Source organism: Crocodylus porosus, unplaced genomic scaffold (assembly GCF_001723895.1).
Source record: "Crocodylus porosus isolate Cpor-Errol unplaced genomic scaffold, CroPor_comp1, whole genome shotgun sequence".
Taxonomy (NCBI): domain Eukaryota; kingdom Metazoa; phylum Chordata; order Crocodylia; family Crocodylidae; genus Crocodylus; species Crocodylus porosus.
Genome location: NW_017728914.1, coordinates 27,511,915 through 27,532,800, shown reverse-complemented (window position 1 = coordinate 27,532,800; position 20,886 = coordinate 27,511,915). Strand labels below are relative to the sequence as shown.

The 20,886-nt window shown below is 44.5% G+C and overlaps 1 protein-coding gene and 1 long non-coding RNA gene across 2 annotated transcripts in view; one reads left to right on the top strand and one right to left on the bottom strand.

Moving 5' to 3' along the window:
* Positions 1-20,886, top strand: part of LOC109309857 (follistatin-related protein 4-like) — a 277,145-nt gene that overhangs the window by 116,940 nt on the left and 139,319 nt on the right. The gene's annotated exons all lie outside the window — the stretch shown is intronic.
* Positions 3,546-10,083, bottom strand: LOC109310085. Its single transcript, XR_002101135.1, has 3 exons — positions 10,073-10,083; positions 8,154-8,245; positions 3,546-3,556 (listed from the first exon to the last, which is right to left on the bottom strand). It is a non-coding gene; the product is annotated as an uncharacterized LOC109310085 (long non-coding RNA).

Sequence of the window (20,886 nt, the reverse complement as noted above, 5' to 3'; positions counted from 1 at the left end):
GAAATGTTATGCTCAAGTATATGGAGGTAGGCTTAGGATTCAGGAAGGATTCCCATAATTGGCAAAATGAATTTGTAAGGAATGTGAATTCTTTGCTTCAAAACAGGGGTGTCAGACTGGTTTGACTGGGTCTGGACTGCAAGGATCTCCACAAACCAGATCTGAATCCACTTGTGGCTCTGGAGTGGATGGCAGCAGCAGCAGGATGAGTGGAGTCAGGGAGCTGCAGGGGTTAACACAGCTGTTATTTGCTCTGCTGCCATCAAAAGGCATTCCCAATAGGACTTCATACCCCAGATTTCAGCAGCAGGCCACAGTGGAGGATTGACCTGCCCCTGAATTTCTAGCCCTTTCAAGAGCCCCATGGGGTCTGCAGGTGTGGGTGAATCCAGGATTTTGAAAAGTGGGGCGTGGATGGTGTGGCAAATTATCACATAAAACACAAAACATTTTTCTCCAGTTAAAGAAAAACTAGATGCTTTATTAAGACACTAAGGGTTAGCACTAAATTATTCAGTTTAAAGCAAAAACAAATATAGCTCTTGGAATATACACTACTTCACTAGATTATACATAAAGTTAAAAAAACACAACAAACTAGACAAAAATAGTCAACATAGTAAAAGATATTGCATCATTTGTCCTGTAGTCATTACAGTTAAATGTATATACTTTTATTGGGATTCTTAAAATAAAATCTAGCCTTCTTGAATGCCTTGAGAGTGCCAAATACTTAGCTGTCAGTCATTTCTATACTTGAATTTATATCACCATACCTGAGTTAAGTTTTTTAGCTAAAGCTAAAAGCAGTCTGCAGGACCGTGAAATAGAAGAGCGACGTAACCAAGAATCACCTGTGGAATGGCTTGAGATTAGCCTGAATCAGGGAGATGATAATGAGCCATGAAGTCAATTGAGTCTGTCAGCACTGCCTGAAGAGAAATGCAGCTGTTCTTTCTAGCAGTTGGTTTTAAAGTTTGGGTGGAGCAAGAATTAAAGGGGGATACAACTTCACCCCCTAAATCCACCCCCAGACCATATCTGACACCCCCGTTCTAATGGATCCTATATTATTCATATTATGGAGCAAGACACTAGACTTGTTATGACTCAGTGGGTATGTCTACACAAGACGTTCACTGCGGAGCTGACTAATCAGCTCTGCTGTAAACATCTCAGTGTCTACACATGTGGCCCTGTTAGGCTGCAGAAAACTAATCAACTCCAACATAGGTTAGTACTTGTAAACACTAGTGCTCTCCTACAGCAGTGTTCTTTAGTGCACTGAAATGTACATGTAGACAGTGGCCAGCAGTGTAAATTGTACCTGGTCAGCCCAGGCAGTTGGGGGCCTATTCCACCCTGGCTCAAATGGCTGCTATCCCAGGTGTATGTGTAGATGCTTCATCCAGGAGCAGTTTACTCTGGCTCAAACTGTTTGCTAGTTTGTGTTTCATTAGTTGCATGTGTAGATGCATCCAGTGTGGCTAGTTTTGTGTTCTTTAGATGTTTCATTGCTTTAGATTTAAAGCTTAAATAACAAATGCTGGGAATTGCCTACAACCAGGCTGTCAGACGCCACTGGCACTATGGACTGGCTGAGGGTTGCTGGGTTGGTCTCTGGGTTGGGTTGAGACCAGCCCCCTGTGCTATATGCCGTCCAGCACACACATGGCCTGCAGCATGTGCCAGCCTTGCTCTAGGGCAGGGGTCAGCAGTTATTTTGGCTGGAGGGCTGCTTAAAGAGTTTTGGTGAGCTATGGAGGGCTGTAAGGGTAGTCCCACCCCTTGACAGGAGCCCTGCCTCTTGGTCACCATCTTGGACTGGAAGTCCTCCACCTAACCCCTGACCTGGAAGTCCCTCCCCTTGCTCCCATAAGTACTCCAGGCTGTCAGCTCCATCACACAGGGCTCTTTACAACTTATGTGCAGTTCCCAGGGCTCGGCCAGGGCTGTATGCCACCAGGGAGAGCCCCATGCAATGAATCCAGTGGCCTGGCCACACTCCCTGCTACCACGTGCAGCTCCCGGGACTCAGCCAGGGCAGCAGGGAGCAGAGCCAAGCCAGCCAGACTCCAATGCACAGGGCTCCCTGCCACTTCTGGCTGAGGCCTGGGAGCTGCACATGGCAGCAGGGCCAGGCCACTAGCTCTATTTCAAGTCCTGGAAGCTGCATGTCAGCTGCAGGGAGCCCACATGATGGAGCCAGGCTGGCTCTGTGCTCCTGCCGGCCCAGAATCAATACTCCTGCTGACCTGGACTCCATGCTCCCACTACTCCAAGTTCCCACCAGCCCCATCCCTAGCACAGGCCCTCCACTCCCACTGGCCCCCACCCCACACTTCAAACTCTGTGCTACTGCCGGCCCCTTGCTCCCACCCAGCTGCAGCATCCCTTGCAGGACAGGCACAGCTTCCAGGCATGGCTGCTGCTGCCATTAATGCAGCCATCCAGGGAACTGCTCAGCTCCCCTGGCCTCCAGTGGCTCCTACTACTGTCCTTGCTGCAGCACTCTTGTCCTCATCCAGTTTTCTACTTGCTGCCCAGACTGGCAGCAGCAGCCATGCCTGGAAGCTGTGCCCACTGGCCTGACCCAGGGCTGGGCCTGTCCTGCAGGTGAGAATGGGAGTTCAGCACAAACCCTGCAAAAGTAGGCAAGGCTCAGCCTCACATGAAGCATAGCAGTGGTAGCCACAGGCTGAGCCAGATGCAATTAATTGGTGAGTGCCTGCCTGCAGGCCAGATGAGATCACCTGGATTCAGTCTGCAGGCCATATTTTACTCACCCCTGCTCTAGGGGCTTGTGCTGCACACAGCTGAAGAGGTTGGGCCAGGGCACATGCTACATGTGACACCTGTGCCAGGTTGTCCCTGCTCGCTGGCTGTGGGGTGGTTGGGATCAGGCCCCAGAGATCCATGCAAGCTGGGCTCAGCTGGGCCTATCTGAAGGGGGCATTCTGTGCAGCACAGATGGATCCCTTCTGCTGTATGGAGCACCAGATCCAGCCCCATGCTGGCTCTACATACACAGTGAGTCCCGTTGCATGTAGTACTCTGCTGGATCATTGGGGGAGTCCCTGTTCCCCCGAGCACTACCAGGACTGACAAGAAATAACAGTCACAAGCTGGCAGAGGATAGATTCAGGTTAGACATCAGGAGGCGCTACTTCACTGTCAGGGTGGCTAGGATCTGGAACCAACTTCCAAGAGAAGTGGTACTGGCTCCTACCCTGGGGATCTTTAAGAGAAGGCTGGATGAACACCTCGCCGGGGTTATTTGACCCCAGTATGCTTTCCTATCATGGCAGGGGGTTGGACTTGATGAAATTGCTCAGGTCCCTTCTGACCCTACCAACTACGAAACTATAGATCGACCTTGTGCTCTGGTTCCAGTATGGCCCAATCTGGACTGGCCTGGGAGCCAGAGCACAGAGCTGCTCTGGTGCAAGCACCACAAGCAGCACAACATCCCAGGCCAACCCCCTGTTCTGCATGTAGTGTGTGGAGTCAGTCTGAGACCTACGGGCTGTGCTTGGCCTGTGAGCCATGTTTGGTACTCCTGGCCTACAGTAACTCTAATGCCCCACTAGAGTATTAATATATAATTCTGTTGCTAGTCGTTCTAGGTTTTATCCTGGGAGAGAATTCTTATTCTTTGCAGATAGAGAAATCTAGTTAAAGTCAAAGGAAGTAAAAATGAAGTCTTTAATGAATGCCCTCAAAGTGAGTGGGTTTTATAATTCCTATCTTTATTTTTTTTTTACTTTGCCAACAAAAATAAAATTCCTTTAAAACCCATTCTTTTAAATACATATGCACCTCTATATGGAAAGCATTGCCAACTCTCATGTTTTTATTACAAAGTATATAAACTTTGATATTTTCCTCAGTAACCACCCCTTGGAATTTTGTAAATATGAGACAATTGCCATGTTAAGGCTATTTTCCAGCCCTTGTAGGCGTGATCTGAGTGCACTGGAAAGACTCAAAACCCAGAAAGCAAATCAAAGGGCTTTGATTTATTAATTTTATTCTTTAAAAAAATAATCTTGTATGATTCTTCAGCCAATCGCATGATTTTTTGGCACTCAAATCATGATCTTTCACTGTTAGGTATTAGTAGTAGTGCATGTTTGGTAGACATTTACTCCCTTGATTATCCTCTCAGGAATACATTGAATTTTCTGGGAAAAGATCAGTACTTTTCCTTCTTTAGTAATGACTCTAGTCCACTGGCAGACATAAATACTTCCAGATGTAGTAACAAAGCCCAATTAATCAGCCACAATAAAAATCAGATCCTTACGATATATCTGTATGGGCACGTCCCCACAAGTGGAAATGTGCTTTTCCCCTGGGACAACCAGCAGCGGCACATACATGTGCTGTTGCTAGTTGTGCTCAGGGAATTCCCCTGCACATGCACTCTGGCAGCAATTGCACCTGGCAAGTTGCCCTGGATGGGGTAGGGAAGTCTGGGGTCAGCACCTTGGCTGGGCCTCATCAGCCTTACCTGGAGTTCTGGGGGCCTCCTGGGGCTCCAGCAGTGGTGATCCAGCATGCAATCTCTGGCTCGCAGCCAGAGTGTAGCTCTGGCCAGCCAGGCTCTGGTTTCAGGTGACACACAATGCTGCCACGTGTGCCTTCCCATTTTTTCCTGGCTTGTTTTTTTTCTTTGATGCCAAGGTCTCCCGGTGTCAGAAAAAAACTGCCACTCCACAAATTAGCAGCACCACAAATGTATGCATGTGCGAAACATGAGGTTTGAGGCACCACAAATTGCACAAGTCTGGATGTGCCCTACAGGTTCAAAAAGGAATGAAAGGTGTGAATTTAAGGTGCAGTAGTTAGAGCATATTAAACTGCATCTGACAAAGTAAGCTGAAGCCCATGAAAACTCATGCCTCTCTGAACAAGTAATTTTATAAGGGCACCTGTACACATCATGGGTTTAATCCTCATTAAATTAAATAGGTTTATAAAATTTAAACTTTATTTTGGAGCATCACATCACTGTTTGCATGTGCTAGGTTTTAGAACAAGTTAAGCTTATGTGTTGCATCAGTGTTTGCACACACTGAGTTTTTGAATGAATTAAGCCTGGTCCCTGGCCGGCACTGTAGGAGAGTGGGACAGTCCCACACTGCCTCCCTTGGTCCAGGGCCCTCCACCCCATGCTCTGCTATGCAGCTGTGGGAGCAGGGAGCTGGCACACATCACAAGGAAAAAAATTGGAAGCAATTTGAAAGTGGCAGCATTTAAAGGGGTGAATTACAAGAGAGTTGCAGCACCATCTGATGGGCAAAGAGGTTCATTACACATTTTTTGAGTGCCTTTGTGTTTGCACACAATGAATCCATGGTGTCCCGGGAATACAGGCATGGGGGGACCAAGGAACCCTGCCCACCAGGGAACACAGGACAAGGGGAACCCAACCACTGAAGAGAAACTCAGTAAAAGAAAAAAACTTACCTCTTCTAGGATGCCGAAAATCTGAAAGAACAAAAGAAAGACCTGTGCAGTTCATTAGGCATGCTTATCTGCAGCTGGAGCCAGGTGACATCAGTGGGAGATGCCACCCAGTGGATTCAAAAGCTGGCTCTGAGAGGGAGTGAATGAGAATACTGGGAGCAGAAGAAGCTGCAGGGATACCCCATGCTGGGAGCACCTAGCACCCACAGAAGCAAGAAGATCCGATGTGGGGGCTGGCGTCACTGCTGACAGAATTTAAAGGAATGTCCTGCACTGGTGGCGAACAGCACAGGAGCACAGGACCAGAGGTGGCTCAGCGAGGAGCTGAGGAAGACCCCAGCTGGGGTAAGGATGCAGATCTGAGTCAAAGAGATGCAGAGGGTTTAGGCTAGGGCTTGGTGGAGGGAATAGGGCTGCCCAGCCAGATACCTCTCTCCTTTTTCCTTTCAGTCTTTATTTGGCTTCATCTGTAGTTGGCTAGGGTAGTTCCTTTCCTTTTGTTTCAGTCCGTTGGTTTTCTTTCCTCCCTCTTTTACTTTGATGCAAGCTCTTGCTGATTAAGCTGTTGCATATAGATCTTAAGGTGACAGTAAGGGAATTCTGGAAGGGAAAAAGGGCAGCGGTAGCATACAGCACCCAACGGAACCACCAGGCTATTGAGATGCATCCAGAGGCCTCTGGGTCAAGACGGAATGAAGGTCGGGCAAATGACAGCATAGGGAGCGAAGTTCCAGAGTTGACATCACTAAAAGGGCAAGCTGCACAAAAAGCTTGAGGCTCATCTTGAGACCTGGCACATGGATGGGGTGTAGGGGAGGTGGAGCCCCACTTACATCAGCTGGGGGATGCGACAACTCCGAAGGTCCCCTTAATGGGAGTCCCCACCACTGAAGGTCTATCCGAAGTTGTAGCAGGTGAGTTTTGGGGTTCTCCCCAAAGTAACCGAGGGCCTCCTCTGGGATTGTACAAAGTCCCATCACGTCCAAAACCAGATGCACATGCTAAAGCTGCACAGGAGCAGATAATCGAACTGAGAGGGGCACACATGGATATGATGCTTTAATTTGTGGCAAGCCAAACTAAACTACATCTAAGAAGTTTTAGTTCAATGCAAAAAGACTTGTAAAGCATCCAGAAATCCTGCTCATGCAAACAGTCATGATGTTGCAGCGCAAGAAAGGGAAAAAACATGGTGTGTACAAATGCCTTAAGGTGCTTCTACCCTGCCCTGCCTTCTGTCTCTTGAACAGCTGTGTAAACATTCTCATTCAGAATTAAAGTGGCCTTGGTTTGCTGTAGCTTAATTAGCTTCGGTAAGTGAGGTTCACTTCTCAGGTAGATAACCCCTTAGGAAGAAATTGAAATGCTTCAATTAGGAAATGGAACATATATTGGTAACTCAAGGTTTGTGTGTACGCATGCATATATGTGTGACAGACCTGATTTTTATACTGCTATGTTCCAGCATTTTTTTTCTGAAGCTGATCTTTCAATCCAAAATGATATATTTTAAAGCCCTCTTGGGCTTCATGCTTTGAGACAAGGATACAATTTTTTTCCACTAAAACTGGAGGAAGTGATTGAATAATAAAAAAAAGATGATAAAAAATGATTCTTGCATATTTTTTAAAACTGCATTCAGTTTCTGGAATAACTGGATTAGCTGCTAAATAATTATTAAAATTTTCATGATGCCTGAAATTTGCCCAGAATTTGGTACAGATATTATTCATCTTAAAAATGTGTGACAATTATGTTCATTATTTTGTTATGTTTATGTTTTTAAATTTTTAAGTACACAGTCCGAGAACAGATCTTATACTGGATGACTAAGGTGAGCAATCATACTTTGCAAATAGTCAAAGGGAAAAGTTTAGGAACAGGTCACAGGCTGTCTACACAAAGAATTAGATGAAGCTTTATAAATAATATGTATGAGAAATCTGTATTGTTTTTTGGGTGAATCATGTAGTGAGCAAAGAGCTGAATATACAGTTTATATTATTCAAAATAAATAATTCAACTAGCTCTGGTGAAAATGGTGGGAAGACTACAGGCAATTACCTAGCAATGTCTATACTTTCTGCTAGTATCACACAGTAATAACTTCCCTTTTTCCTTGCTGCTCTCCTAATGTATTGTGGATGCTTTAAAAAGCTTCATACAAAAAATCCTGCTTCTGTTGTTGAACCTTTTCTTCATTGAACAACTTTTATTTGAAAAGGCCAGAAGTAGGTCTGGTCTTCACTTTATTTTAGGGCCTACATTGGAAATACCGGAATTAATGTAATCCTATAATTAAAACTACCCAGTTGTCCCAACTGGGGATTTTTCAGAAGTGTCTAAGTGAAATTGTAGTACAACTTTCACTGATTTTTGTTTGTATGTGTTTTGTTTTCTTAAGACTTCAGTGGGCACTTTTGTCAATCAGCCCCCCTTCTTAAGCACCTGGGTACCTGATGTTAGGAACATTACCATTAAGAAGTACAATCTTTCACCTTAAAATCCAACAAGGCCAAAACTTCTATTCTGTGCGCAAGCACATTTGCACATCAATCACCAATGTGAATCAAAGAAATACATCTTCAAAAGCTTGAACATGCAAGGCCTATACCATGGCTTAGTAAAACCCTGTAGGTAACAAGTGCCAGCAAGTATGAGCTTTGTGCCATCACAGAGACAGATTAAGTACAGGTTTCCCTTGCCAGCCACGGGAGTTAGGTTCCTGAAAGATCCCATGGTTGGCAAAACCGGCAGGGCTGGGGAGCAGGGACTATGGGTGGGGATGAGGGGCACCAGCAAAGTTATGGGGGCTGTGGGGGCAAGGAGGGCAGTGTGAGGCATGAGCAGGGGCAGGGGGGCTATGGGGGGTATTTTCAGACTCTACCCCCCGCCCTTCTCTGAAGCATGGATACTCAAAACCGTGGTGGGCAAAACCGTTGTTGGAGAGGGAAATCCGTATATGAAAATGACTCAATGGATGAATCTCCTACAGCGCACATGGAGCTAGCTCTTTATCAGTATCCTGTGTGGAATCCTTAGCGAGTTGTTTAGAGGAAAATAAAATGCAGCAATATCCCCTATAGTACATCTGTCTGCTCAGGAGAAACAGCGAGAGTAGGTCAGAACAAGTAGTAGAGCATACAGCGCAAAATCTGTGCAAGCAGAAAGTTAAAGAAGAAAGTCTTTCTGTCCCATGACATTTTGTGAGTTTAGATTTCTCTGAAGCGAGGTAAACCAAGTAATCCTTGGATGAACAAATCTGGTGCTAATGCCCTGTGCGTTGTTGTGTACTATGATCTAATTGAGAATTAATGCATTCTGCATTGTCCCCTGCCTGAACTTTTCCATGCGCTCCCTTTGGGCAATGCAATGCAAGTTTAGCATCAGCAACTTTCTTTTCCATGTCTCATTTTCTGTCTTCAAAGACATGTAGGCATCTGTCATTTGATTTACACACACAAACTAGAATTGTCCTGGGAAAAAGACTGTCTGCTATAAGTTTGTGTTTCGTTCAAAGTTTGTATTTTGTCTCAGACTAGAGTATTCACTGGTAGTAATTTCATTCTTCTTTCCTCATCATGTTTAAAATCTGCCTCTCTACTACTAATTGTATCAGATACATCTGCATCTCCCGTGATGGAATTTAAAATCCCTGAGTAATATTTTTGTGTAACATCAATTTAAATTGTCAGCACAGATGTGCATGTGTAAGTCTAGCAGGAGAAGGTTTTCAAGTTACAGCTTTCCGGCCCAATTCCTCAGTGTCAGCCCGTGCATCAGTAGCTTGTTCCAGAGCTAACCACATTGTTTTCAGAAGGAAGGAGTATTTCAGTAGCAGCAAACCTGATGGACACTATCCCAAAGATTTAGAGTAGCATCTTGGCAATACATTTCCGTCTGGTTTTCCAGCACAAATCCTGAAGGCTGATCTTTTAGCTAGCTGATAAAAGAAGCGGTTGCCCTTTCAGTGTTACTCACAGGCCATGCTTCTGGGACCTAGCTTTCACACTTAAAATGAAAATAAAAAAAAACAGAAAAACCCCAAATTCTGCAATTTCTGAAACTCCCTCCCTTCCTGAGTGGAGGATTATTTGGAATAGAGATGCATTTGCACAGTTACGTTTTTAACACAGGGGATGATCTCCCGAGGTCCCTTCCAGCCCTAATGTCTATGAAATCTGTGATTTATTTTAATGTATGCTTAAGACCAGTTGTGGCTTTAAAGATGAACTACAAAATTCAGTATTCCTGAATTGCCAGTACCATTCACTGAAAAGTGATTTTACCAACTTTCTTTACCCAGTGAACTTGTCCAATCACTTCCCAACCTCTAATCAACTCTAGTTCATGGTGAGAGCTGGAGGGGTTTTTTTTTTCCTTCCGTTTGCATTTCTGAACCAAACCTGAGTTTTAAACCATATTTTTCTTTATGCAAAAATGGGGCATCACGCAATCTGCTCCATGACTTCCATGACCAGCGGACTAATGGAAAGCTGCTCCCTTTGTTTCTGCAATTCTTGCTGGAACACCTGCAAATTGTATCCTCTGGTCCATTTAATGCCCTTGCTCTGCACACACTGATGTTGGTGAAGATTACGCACGAGCAAGTGGGTTGCTATGAGGTTCCGATTCAGAATTTAACTGTAAGCAAGTGTAGCTTTGGGGGGAAAAAACTGTAAAAACGAAGCTTACTTTGAAATTTTGATCTGTAAAATTCTGCATAAAATAAAATTGTGTTTTAATGTGTTCACGGTATTGATCAGGGAATCACAGCTTTTAGCAGAAATGAAGCTGCCTGAAGCTCCCCTTGTTAGGGTCTAATGTGAGTAGAAGCAATTGAACACATGCACATCAATAGGAGATTAGGTAGCATAAAAATTGAATTCTTTTTCCTCCACTCTTTTTTCCCATAGAGTAAATAGGCCCATTAGTATTGAAAGCTTTGGCAAGATGGTATTTACAGTCCAAGCCTAGAAAGCAGCTGTCATCCCTTGTGTGTTGTTAAATAGAAGACTTCACTTTTCACTGCTGCCAATATCTTATCCGCCATGAACAAAAAGTATCAGCTGGAATTTGCCTTCTGGATATTTTCTCCCTTACTAACGTGTTGAGGAAATTTGACTTGATAGTTTAACTCCTCGCAAAATATTAGGGCAACCTCCCAAAGTATCTTTATATAAAAGAAAAGCCTATAATAAAGCAAACAGCGTTCTGAATGGAACTTGCTTAGCCCATACAGCATCACAATTTTGTTTGTACTCAGTAATGTAGCCAATGAAGTGGAAAAGTTTCTAATCTTTATGATGTGACAGCGTGTTTCCATCTGCACAATGGATAGGAATGAAAGGCCAGAGTTACGGTCTCGTGAGAAGACAACTCCCGGTGGAAGTTTCTATAGATTCTATGGCATTTACGTTCCGTAAATGTTGTAAATGTATTTTTAGAGTAAATTCTAAAGCAGATGCTTTGTAAAAGTTGTCGGAGCAATCACCGACATAGCCCTTCTCCTTCCCTCATGTTCCTTTATGCACATGCACTGTTTTACGTAGTGGATCCCATTATTAAAATGCCAAAGTGCAAAATATTCCCCGCACAAAAAGCATCCTTCCTTAAGACGGAGTAGTTGGAATGGCTGTTGTGTCTGTCTGGTCAAACAAGACCATGATCTTAGGCAAAACTATGACTTGAACAACCACCATCACAAAGGCTAGCAAATATTGACAGGTCACAGAAATACAGAAGCAGAATGACTAATATGGATTTTGTACTTCAGATATCTGTATAGAAGCACAGATCTGGAGAGCCTTTAGCACTTACCCTTTTACCACTGTCTGAGTTAGCACCACTTGTTTCCCCCTCTGTTCCATTGCACTGATCCTGTGAGGCAAACTGCAATGGCATCTGCTGGAAAAGACAGATTGACTAGATTTTCACATTGTCCCTTAATTTTTTTTTAATAAATAGATTTGTTAGAGTTGTTCAGTTTGTCTAAGCCACCAAGGAATTAGTCTTAACTGCAAGTTAATGAGAAATGTGATGAGTTCCAGCTTTAAATCTTAAATGTACAAGCGTGTCCACACTTGGCTCATTTGCTGCTAATTCTTGTTCAAGTTTATAGTTTGCATATTAACAGAAAATGTAGGCTTGTTTCTAGTAGCTGCTGGTATTTTTTTAATGTTCTCTCACTTCAGTATGGAATGGGACTTTTTTCAGAGTCAACAACACTGCTGTGTGAGAGAGAAGGAGTAAGCATAATGCAGAAATCAACAGTCTGTAATATTCTGTAATATTTGAAACCTTTCCACCTTTATCTTTTTTTTTGTTAAACAGTATTTGTAATAATACGCTTAAAGGAAATAGGAGTAGTGTTAATGCTTTTGAAAGCAGAGAGGTGTCCATAATGATAACAGGAATGGTTAAGAACCAGTGGCACTGCAGGGATATAGAAGTCACAATGGGTGCATTTACATGTACAAGTGCTGCAGGGTGGGTTTATTGTAGAGTAAATTACAGTAAACCCACTCTGGGCAGGAATCTACACATGTGGAGATTTGGGAGCAGATTTGCTGCTCTTGGCAGCAGTGTGCTCCTTTCCCACACAGCCCTGCAGCATTCAGGGCGAGCTCTGGGCTTCCCCTTGATACTAGCCCAGGGGCTGGCAGGAAGCATGGAGCCAGGACACAGCTGTGTCTCCCTACCCCTGGGAGCTGCCTGGTGTTGGGGTGGGTTTCAGTGGCAGAGCTTGGGCAGGGACAATGTCCCCCTGCCCTGACAGCAAGGAGCTCCCAGCTCTGGTTCTCCAATCAGGGTCACAGGGCTCAGAAAGAGCTGCAGGAGAGGGGCAGGTCCCAGCCCTTTGCCTCAATTCACTGGTGGGACAGCTGGCAGCAAGCCCCCAGCTGAATGATCATGGACCAGAGACTGGAAACAGGCTGGGTCTGGGAACAAGCTCCCAGCCCATGCTCTGTGATCACAATGGCAGAGCGGGGGCTGGGAGCTCCCAGCTACCTGGGCAGGGGGACAATGTTCCCACCCAAACTTCAGTGGTGGAGCCTGCCCCAGTAGCAGGTAGTTTCCTGGGAAAAGAGCAATCTCCTGCCCCCTCCTGCCTGGCTGATTGGGAGAAAAATTGTGTCTGGTTATCCATCTACATGTACCATACTGCACAGTAATTACTAGGGCTGTGTGAAGCTTCAGTGACTGATTCAATTCGGTGGAGATTTGCCCACTGAATCTCCACATCTGAATTGAGTCAATAGAGCCTTTAATCTCTCCGAATTGAATTGGAATCCTCCAAATTGATTCAGAGAGATTCAGAAAGATTTGATGATTTGGACATAGAGACAGCTTTAAATGTTTTTTCTGCATACCTCAAGGTACCAGGTGGCTCGTGAACACCGAGATGGTGGGGCAGATGGAGCATCCCATGGGGCCGCAGAGGGGGGAGTCCCCAGCATGCTCAGCAGCGAAGCCAGAAGTGGACCAGGAGCACTTCTGGGTCCGCTGGGGAGTGCACAGGGGATTCCCCCCCAGCTCAGTGACTGGTGCCTCCCGGGTCTGGGGGAGGCACCTGGGGCCCCCCACAACGGATCGCCAAGTTGGGGGGGCTCCGGGGGCTGTCTGCCATGTGCTCAGTGGTGGACCTGGAAGTGGAACAGAAGTACTTCTGGTCCACTTCTGGTTTCCGCCGTTGAGCACAAGGGGGGCTGCCCCCATGCTCCTGTGTGATGCTCCATCTGCCCCAGCAGTGCAGTGTTCACAAGCCTCACCTGGTATCTTGAGGTATGTAGAAAAAAACATTTAAAGCTATGTCTGTGGCCGAATCACATGGAGCACATGGAGACAGTGATGGTTACGGTGCAATAATTACCGCTAGTGTGCAGTAAAGTGTCTCGTGTAGACACGCTCAATATGTAGCTATTCTTGTTGGTTTTTTCCTGATGAAAAGGGGGGAAGTAGACAAACAGGCTAGGAACCTTATTGTCACTTCTGGCCATGCCCTCTTTATGGAAAGGTATTTTTCAGACATAGTGGAATAGTACTATTTTTCATTTCTGAAATGCATGCTGGATATACCTTCCCAAACTTGAAATATTCTTGCGACTACAAAACTGTTGTTGTAAACACCTTTTCTTGGTCCTGATTCCTTTCTTGGTTGGGAAGTTTGGTTGTGTAGTGCTCGCTCAGAATGCATTTGCATGGATTTTAACTTGTTTGCTTTATTGCATTCTTGTTATTCCCACACTGCACACTTTTGTGGTAGCCTGTGATGTGGCATCTTGACATTAAATTTCCAGGCTTGGTTTTCTAAAGCCAATACTCATGTTACTTTTGGCTGTATTTGAAGCTTAGTCTTTCAACCTTTTGCACATAGGTACCTATCCAGCACGTAGCATACATAGGCTTTTCACTACACGAGTACAATTTTGCTGCGTTTTGGCTTGTGTGAAACATGCTCTACTCTGAAATCTGCTTTATTTTATTCCTCTCCCTTTTATAAAGCTATTTCCACAGAGACCGTTTGTAGGATGGTTGGTGGTGGCTACTTATTCCTAACTTTAATCCCAGTCTTTTTCTACCCTGTTTTAAATGGGATCTTCTTATTCAATTTCATGTCTTGTATTATAAGGGAAATAGTCTTTTCTTATGGCTTCAGTGTGTTATGTTTCAGTTTTGTTCTGTTGGACAGAGAATTGTGAAACAGGGACCACTGTTCCATTGTTATTTGCCTTTCCAGTTTGGCTAGATACAGGCTTTCAAAAAGCCTGAGGCAGAATTGATCAAAGGTATGCGGTTTTGTATAAGTAACATAGTTCATATCGGTAGCAAACACAACACATATTCCTGCTTGGGGTGGGGGGCAATCTTAGATTGGGTTCCATCATTTTTAAACCAGTCTGTATGCTGAACTGCTATCCTGTTAAGGGTATAGACTGGTTTTCAGTCACCAGGGATCAGGTTTTCTGTTTCCTGTGGGAAAAATGTGGATTTTCCCCTTTAAAGGAGAAAAGCCAGATTTTCCACTTTGAAGTGGGAAACTTTGCAGTCTGGCAGAGTTGCAGCCTGCAATAAGCTGCCTGGAGCTGTGGGGAGCATGGGAGGGTGATGAGAGGCAAGGCTGGGCTCCCCTCCTCCTCCTGGCTGGGCGACACTTCCTAAGTTGCTTTCACTTCTGGGCACAGGGCTTGGAGCTCAGGGCTTTGGGCAGCGGCAGCACAGGCACCCAGGAGTGGAGGCTGCCGTGGGGACTGGCAGGCATGGGGTGTGGTGGGCTGCACTCCCTGCGGGAGCTGCTGCTGTCAGTGCTATGTGTCCTGCTGGGCATTGACAACATGTCGGGGGGACAAGGGGTACACTCATCCCCCCCAAGATTTAATGTTAATTGATTTTATTTATAGAAAGGGAGAAAGGGAGCAGAGAGGTAAAGGGACCCAGCCATATGTGTGGTGACAGGGGGAGGGTGTGCCCGCCGTGTCCGCAGAGCAGTGGGGGGGGGCTGTCCTCATGTACAGTTCAAGGGTCACCTGCATGTGCAGTGGTGGGGAGGAAGAGAGAGACCTGTCTATGCATACAGTGCTGTATGTCGGGGGACGCAGCTGGGGGGCCCATGGCTCACATTAGGCAGCTCTGGTCTAGATGGCTATTAGATAATCTTCTCATCAGTTTTCATATAGCATTATACCATATCTCATTTCATATATTCAACTGGATCCTCAGCTCTTGTAAATCAAGATGGCTTTAATGCAGTCTTATAGCTCAGTTCTAAATAAACCTTACATCTGAATTCTTGCTGGCAAGTTCTGTCCATTTCATCCTCTCCCTGGTTCTTTAAATTGTGAAGAGGATTATGAATGCAAAAGACTACGTTGAATAGGACATTAAGAATGTAACAAAATCTGACAAAATGGTGACAGTCAGAATTTAGGCTGTCATTTCATTCCTAGCTCATATTACACAAAAAGCAATGGAATAAGGGAAAGCAGCAGGATCTGAGTTTGGTGTGTCAGTGTTATCATTCAGTTTCTGAATTTTGCCACTTTAAACAGTATTTAAGTTATTACACAAATGTAGGGATTTCTTTTTTCACTCTTAGCTTTTCAGGGCTTTTTTTTTTTTTTTTTTTAAATGAATTATTATTTCAGCAATCTGGAGTTGTACCCAACAGATAAATACCATATTTACTCAAATACAAGATGAGGTTTTCCCCACTAACTGGCATAGAGTGGAAAGCTCCTTGTCTTATACAAATATGAGGAAACCTCACTTTATAGATTGTCTATCATTAAACTGTTGTCAAAAGCAGTATCTGCTCAGCTATGGAAATCAACTATGAAGCTGACTAAATATGGCCAGCACTGAGCATGGCTATTATACTCCTGGCTCACATTGTGCAAACATGCTGCTAGAAATCTACCACAAAAATAGGTTAGTGTAGCCCATTCGGATAAGACATATGGTAGTCGGGGGCTGCCCCACCTCCCGGCATGACCCCCCAAAGCCGTGAGGCTGCCGCAGGAGCAGTGAGTCCTGGGGCTTTTGTTGGTTTTTTTGTCTTAAAGGGTCAGAGATGGCCCCGGCAGGGCACCCGTGGGGGGGTTGGAGGAGCGGGGGGGGTTGGTGGGTTCATATGAAACCCCCCATGCAGTGTGGGGCAGTCGGGGGCATCAGGGATCACCCCCAACACCCAGCAGCACCCAGTGAGCACTGGGGCTTTTATTTAAAGTACTGGGAGCTGGGATGGACAGGGCCAGCCATGGGGGAGCTGGAGAGTGGGTGGGGGTCAGGAGGGCTTGGGGGGCTGGTTGGGGTCCCCCCATTGTCCTCAAGCCCCTCCCCAAGGCTCCCCTCCCCTGCCCCTAGTACTTAGCAGTTTGGAGTCAGCTGCAGCTCCCTGCTGCAGCCACCAGGGACTGCCCGAATCATCAGAGCTCTCCAAATCTTTTCCAAAGATTCAGAAACCTTTGAATTGATTCGGACCTTTAAATTGGTCCCCTGATTTGATTTGGATTCCGAGATTCAACCACCAAACTGGGCCGAATCTCCTGTGAATTAAATCACCACCTGAAGCTTCTCATACTCCTAATAAGGACACAGATAAGTTAAACCACAACAATAAATTCTTATGCTTCTAGCTCCCCCTGTCCCTGATAACTAGTGGTACAAAGCGGAATGAACACTTTTTCTGTTGCAACATTTTTCTCTGTTTTGTTCACAGCTGATGAAATCAGATATGTACCATATTTACTTGAGCACAAGATGGCCCTGATTATATGGTGACCTCCTAATAATTAGATTTTATTTATGGAACTCTTATAAATTTGTTATAATTCTCTAGGTATAGAATTTAATTTTTGGAGGCTGCCTTGAATTTGTCCCCTTCCCACTGCTACAGCAGGGAAAATAAACCTGGAAGCAGGGGGACGCGGGGCAGCAGGTAGTAGCCCTTTACTCTCTGATTCACCCCAACATTTTCCCCTGGCAGCCCCTTCTCCCTCTCCTTACTTTTAGACCCTGCTCTCCCTGAGCACATGTAAGTAAGGAGCAAACTTGAAAACAATAACCTTGAAATTAAACATGGCTGTAGCAATTTGCATAGAGTATCCATGATCTTATTTTAGCTAGAAATGATACATGTTACTTTTCTTTTGAAACTGGGGGGCAGCTATGGGCGGCTGGGCGTTCAAGCTGGGGCTGGGCAGGGCAGCCATTGGGGAGTCTGGGGGAGCAAGGGGGGGGGTTGAGTGGGGTAGCCATCAAGCCCCACAAGTGCTGGGGGCTTGGGCAGGTGGGCCAGCCATTGCTGAGCTGGGAGAGGGGTGGGGGATGGGCCAGGCCTGGCTGATTTGGAGATTCGGCTGAATCGAATCAGGACAGTGATTCGAATCATCAAATTGAATCACTGTCCCCCAAATTGGCCAAATCCGAAGCAAATATTACCCACTTTGCACAGGCCTAGTCCTTATGGATGTTTTACTTCCTTACCATGTAAGCAGCGTATTTCAAAGTACTTCAGTTCTTCTCCCCCACTCCCCAGTCCCTACTTCTATCTCCTTAGTTCTGATTAAATCTCAAAAGTTGAGAAATGTGACAGAATGCAAGTAATATGGTGTATGAGGAGGGGTTACTAGAGTTTTCCAGAAACCATAGACATGGTCAGGTCAAGTTCAGAGAGAACTCTAATTAGCCACAGCCAAATGATCATTCCTCAATAGGGAAGGACTCAGTCCCTCTGCAAGTTCTGAACCATCAACTTTGTCCTCATCCAAACAAGTGTGGTATGTAATGGAGATTTTCATCTGTACAAGAGAGAGATTTCAAAAGCTGATGTTCAGAAGCAGGTTTTTTAGAGCTCTAGAGACCATTAAATAGGAAATCTTCCATCAAAGAGTCAGACTAATTTCCTTTCATGATGAAAAAGTGCAGTATGTAAGAAGAGGGCTGAGTAGCTGTCATGCAGTAGGGCTGTAGCCTTGAAAGACTTGCTATTAACTAGAAGCTGTTAGCTCTGAGACACAACCACTGGAAAAGGTCAGAATGTCAAGGGTTTGTCCAAACATGGCTAAAAGATGCTGCAAAATAGCAAAGGCCCCAGATGGGTCAGACGGTGACAAAGACAACAAAAATAAGATGCATGCAGATATAACAGTGCTGGAATATAACAACTGCTGTTGCAGTTAGGTGACAAAAAAGAGATAAAACTGTGGTGGCTTGCAAAACCAATGTGAACAGCATTGGTATCATATAGAAACAGCATGTCTTTAAATGTACTAGCCTTGAAAAGAGCTTCCTTAAAGATAAGAATAATCAAAAAGAGAGATGCAAAGAATTGTTAATTGCACTGCAGTTCGGTAGGCTATCAATCTGGTCTCCACTTCAGTATTTAGCACTTATTATGACTGGTTCAAGTGAAATGAAAGTTTATGGTGCTCTGACATGATAATTTCAAAGAACATTAATCAATGTCCATTTCGACGGACTTCCAACGGCTTGTCAGAGAAGTTCCAGTGGCCTGCAACATTAAAATTGGGCAGCACAACTTATAAAAATGAGTACACCATGCACACGTGGCTAGGAAATGGATGGAAAACATCCTCAAGCCATTTCTAGTACAATTTTGTTATCCTTTTAAAGACCACATTTACTAAGCCGGGAACCCTTTTCAGGTACTAAGATGGTTATTTAAACTATTGTTCACTCTATAAATCTCAGCACACGTGCTTTTTGTCGTCTTGCAAATGTTCTCTCTCAATTCTCTCCCCCCCCAAGTTTACTACTATTTTAAATCAAATTGGTGTTCAATTTTGTGTATTTTATAGAATCTTTAATATGCTTACTGACCTCCTATGGTTTCCTTTACTGGCACAGATGTAAAAATGATCAGAATTTTTTCAGTGAACTGTTTCTTCATTGTAAGAATGAAGATTAATTGAAAGCCAGAAACCTCATGAAAATATATCGTTTTAGATTAATCTTTCATCAAAAAATAATTTTGGTTTCAGGTTGCAGTTTAGGCTTAGACCCTCTCACTTAGGATGCAGTTTCAAGACATTTTCTCTAAATAGAAGGAGCAAGGACTTGAACTGGAACTTCTTTCATCCCAGGGGAATGCTTGAACCACTGTGCTGTTAACTATTTTGAGGTGAATTATTCTCCCTCTTTTTATATTTCTCACTCTCTCTCACTATCTTTCCCCCCACTCTCCCTTGCCAATTGAAATTTTTGAAAGGTCTTCTTTTAATGCTTTAGCAAAATAAAACAATTTTTATTAAATGGATTTTTGTTTTCTGGCCAGCTGTCATTATCAGCCATTGTAAAATTCCATAGATAGATTTCATAGATTTCTAGGGTCAGAAGGGACCTGGTAGATCATCAGGTCCAACCCCTTGCTCCAGGCAGGAAGAGCGCTGGGGTTAAGTAACGTCAGCCAGATGCCTGTCTAATCTCTTCTTGAATACCTCCGAGGTAGGGGAAAGCACCACCTCCCTTGGAAGCCCATTCCATATTTTGGCAACCCTTACCATAAAGAATGTCTTCCTTATGTCCAATCTAAATCTAGTCTCCTTTGGTTTGTGGCCATTATTTCTGGTAACCCTGAGGGGCACCCTGGTAAACAGAGTGTCCCCTTTTCCGTGTTGACCCCCCCCAGTGAGTTTGTAGGCAGGCACGAGATTGCCTCTCAGCCTTCTCTTGCAGAGGCTGAAGAGATTCAGATCCCTCAGTCTCTCTTCATAGGGTCTTACCTGCAGGCCCTCAACCATATGAGTAGCCGTCCTCTGAACCCTCTCAAGGTCATCCACATCCCTCTTGAAGTGCGGTGCCCAAAACTGGGCACTGTACTCCATCTGCGGCCTCACCAGTGCTACATAAAAGGGAATTATCACTTCCCTAGACCTCCTTGTGAAGCACCTGCTGATGCAAGAAGGAGTGTGGTTAACCTTGCTTATCACCTCATCACACTGGCGACTCGTGTTCATTTTTGTGTCAGCCGGGACTCTGACATGTCTTTCCACTGTGGTGGTACTCAGAATGGTATGCCCCAGTCTGTAGGTGTGTTGGAGATTCTTTCTCCCCACACCTTGAGTTTTACAGCTTTAAGTCTGTATCTGCTGTTTAGAGCTTCATTCTTGCAGCGAGATCAACGTGAGTTGATCTATGTCTTGTGCAGAACTCCACTGAAAGCAGCTGAATAGCGTAGGGATCAACACCTGCAATTCACTGGAAACCTCAAATCAACATTTCTTTGTTCTCCTTAGACAGAGTGGAGTTTCATTCCACTTCATCTACTACTGCTTTTCGGTCGCTTTCTATACTGCATTCCCCTGATTTTCTTTTCCATCCTCCATTAAATGATTTCCCTGCCAGTCTTTTTAATGACTCTTCATAGGTCTCTCAAGCTAAATCTGTGAATAACTAAGCTTATTTTATCATAAAATATTTTTGCTTGTCACTTTTGAAAAGTACTTAGCTTCCAGAGTTAGTTGGACCCTTTGGAAAAATATTGCCTTGCGTTTTAAGACAGGCCACTGTAGCAAGGAGAAGCAGGATTCCAAAATGAAAAAAGTTCTGGAGTCCAATTCAGTCCTGCTTATATCAGGGAGTATTTTGATATCTGAAGTATTTTCAGTAAGAGCTGAACATTTATCTAAGTATCCACTTGCTGTATTTTGAATGATGACCAAACCCAAATACCAAGGAGAACATTAAGTTGGATGAGGATAATGAATGGACTTTTAGTGTCACAAGTCTACAATCACAGTCAAGGAGTTAGAGGTTCAGTTTACTTCTACCATGCCTACCACTGTGGTACCTGAATAACTCTCCATTCTCATTCTTTCATATCTTTGTACCTTCTTTCTTCTCTTTCTCTTTTTGTGGTTGAGTAGTGCTATTAACCCACTCCACTCCCTCTCT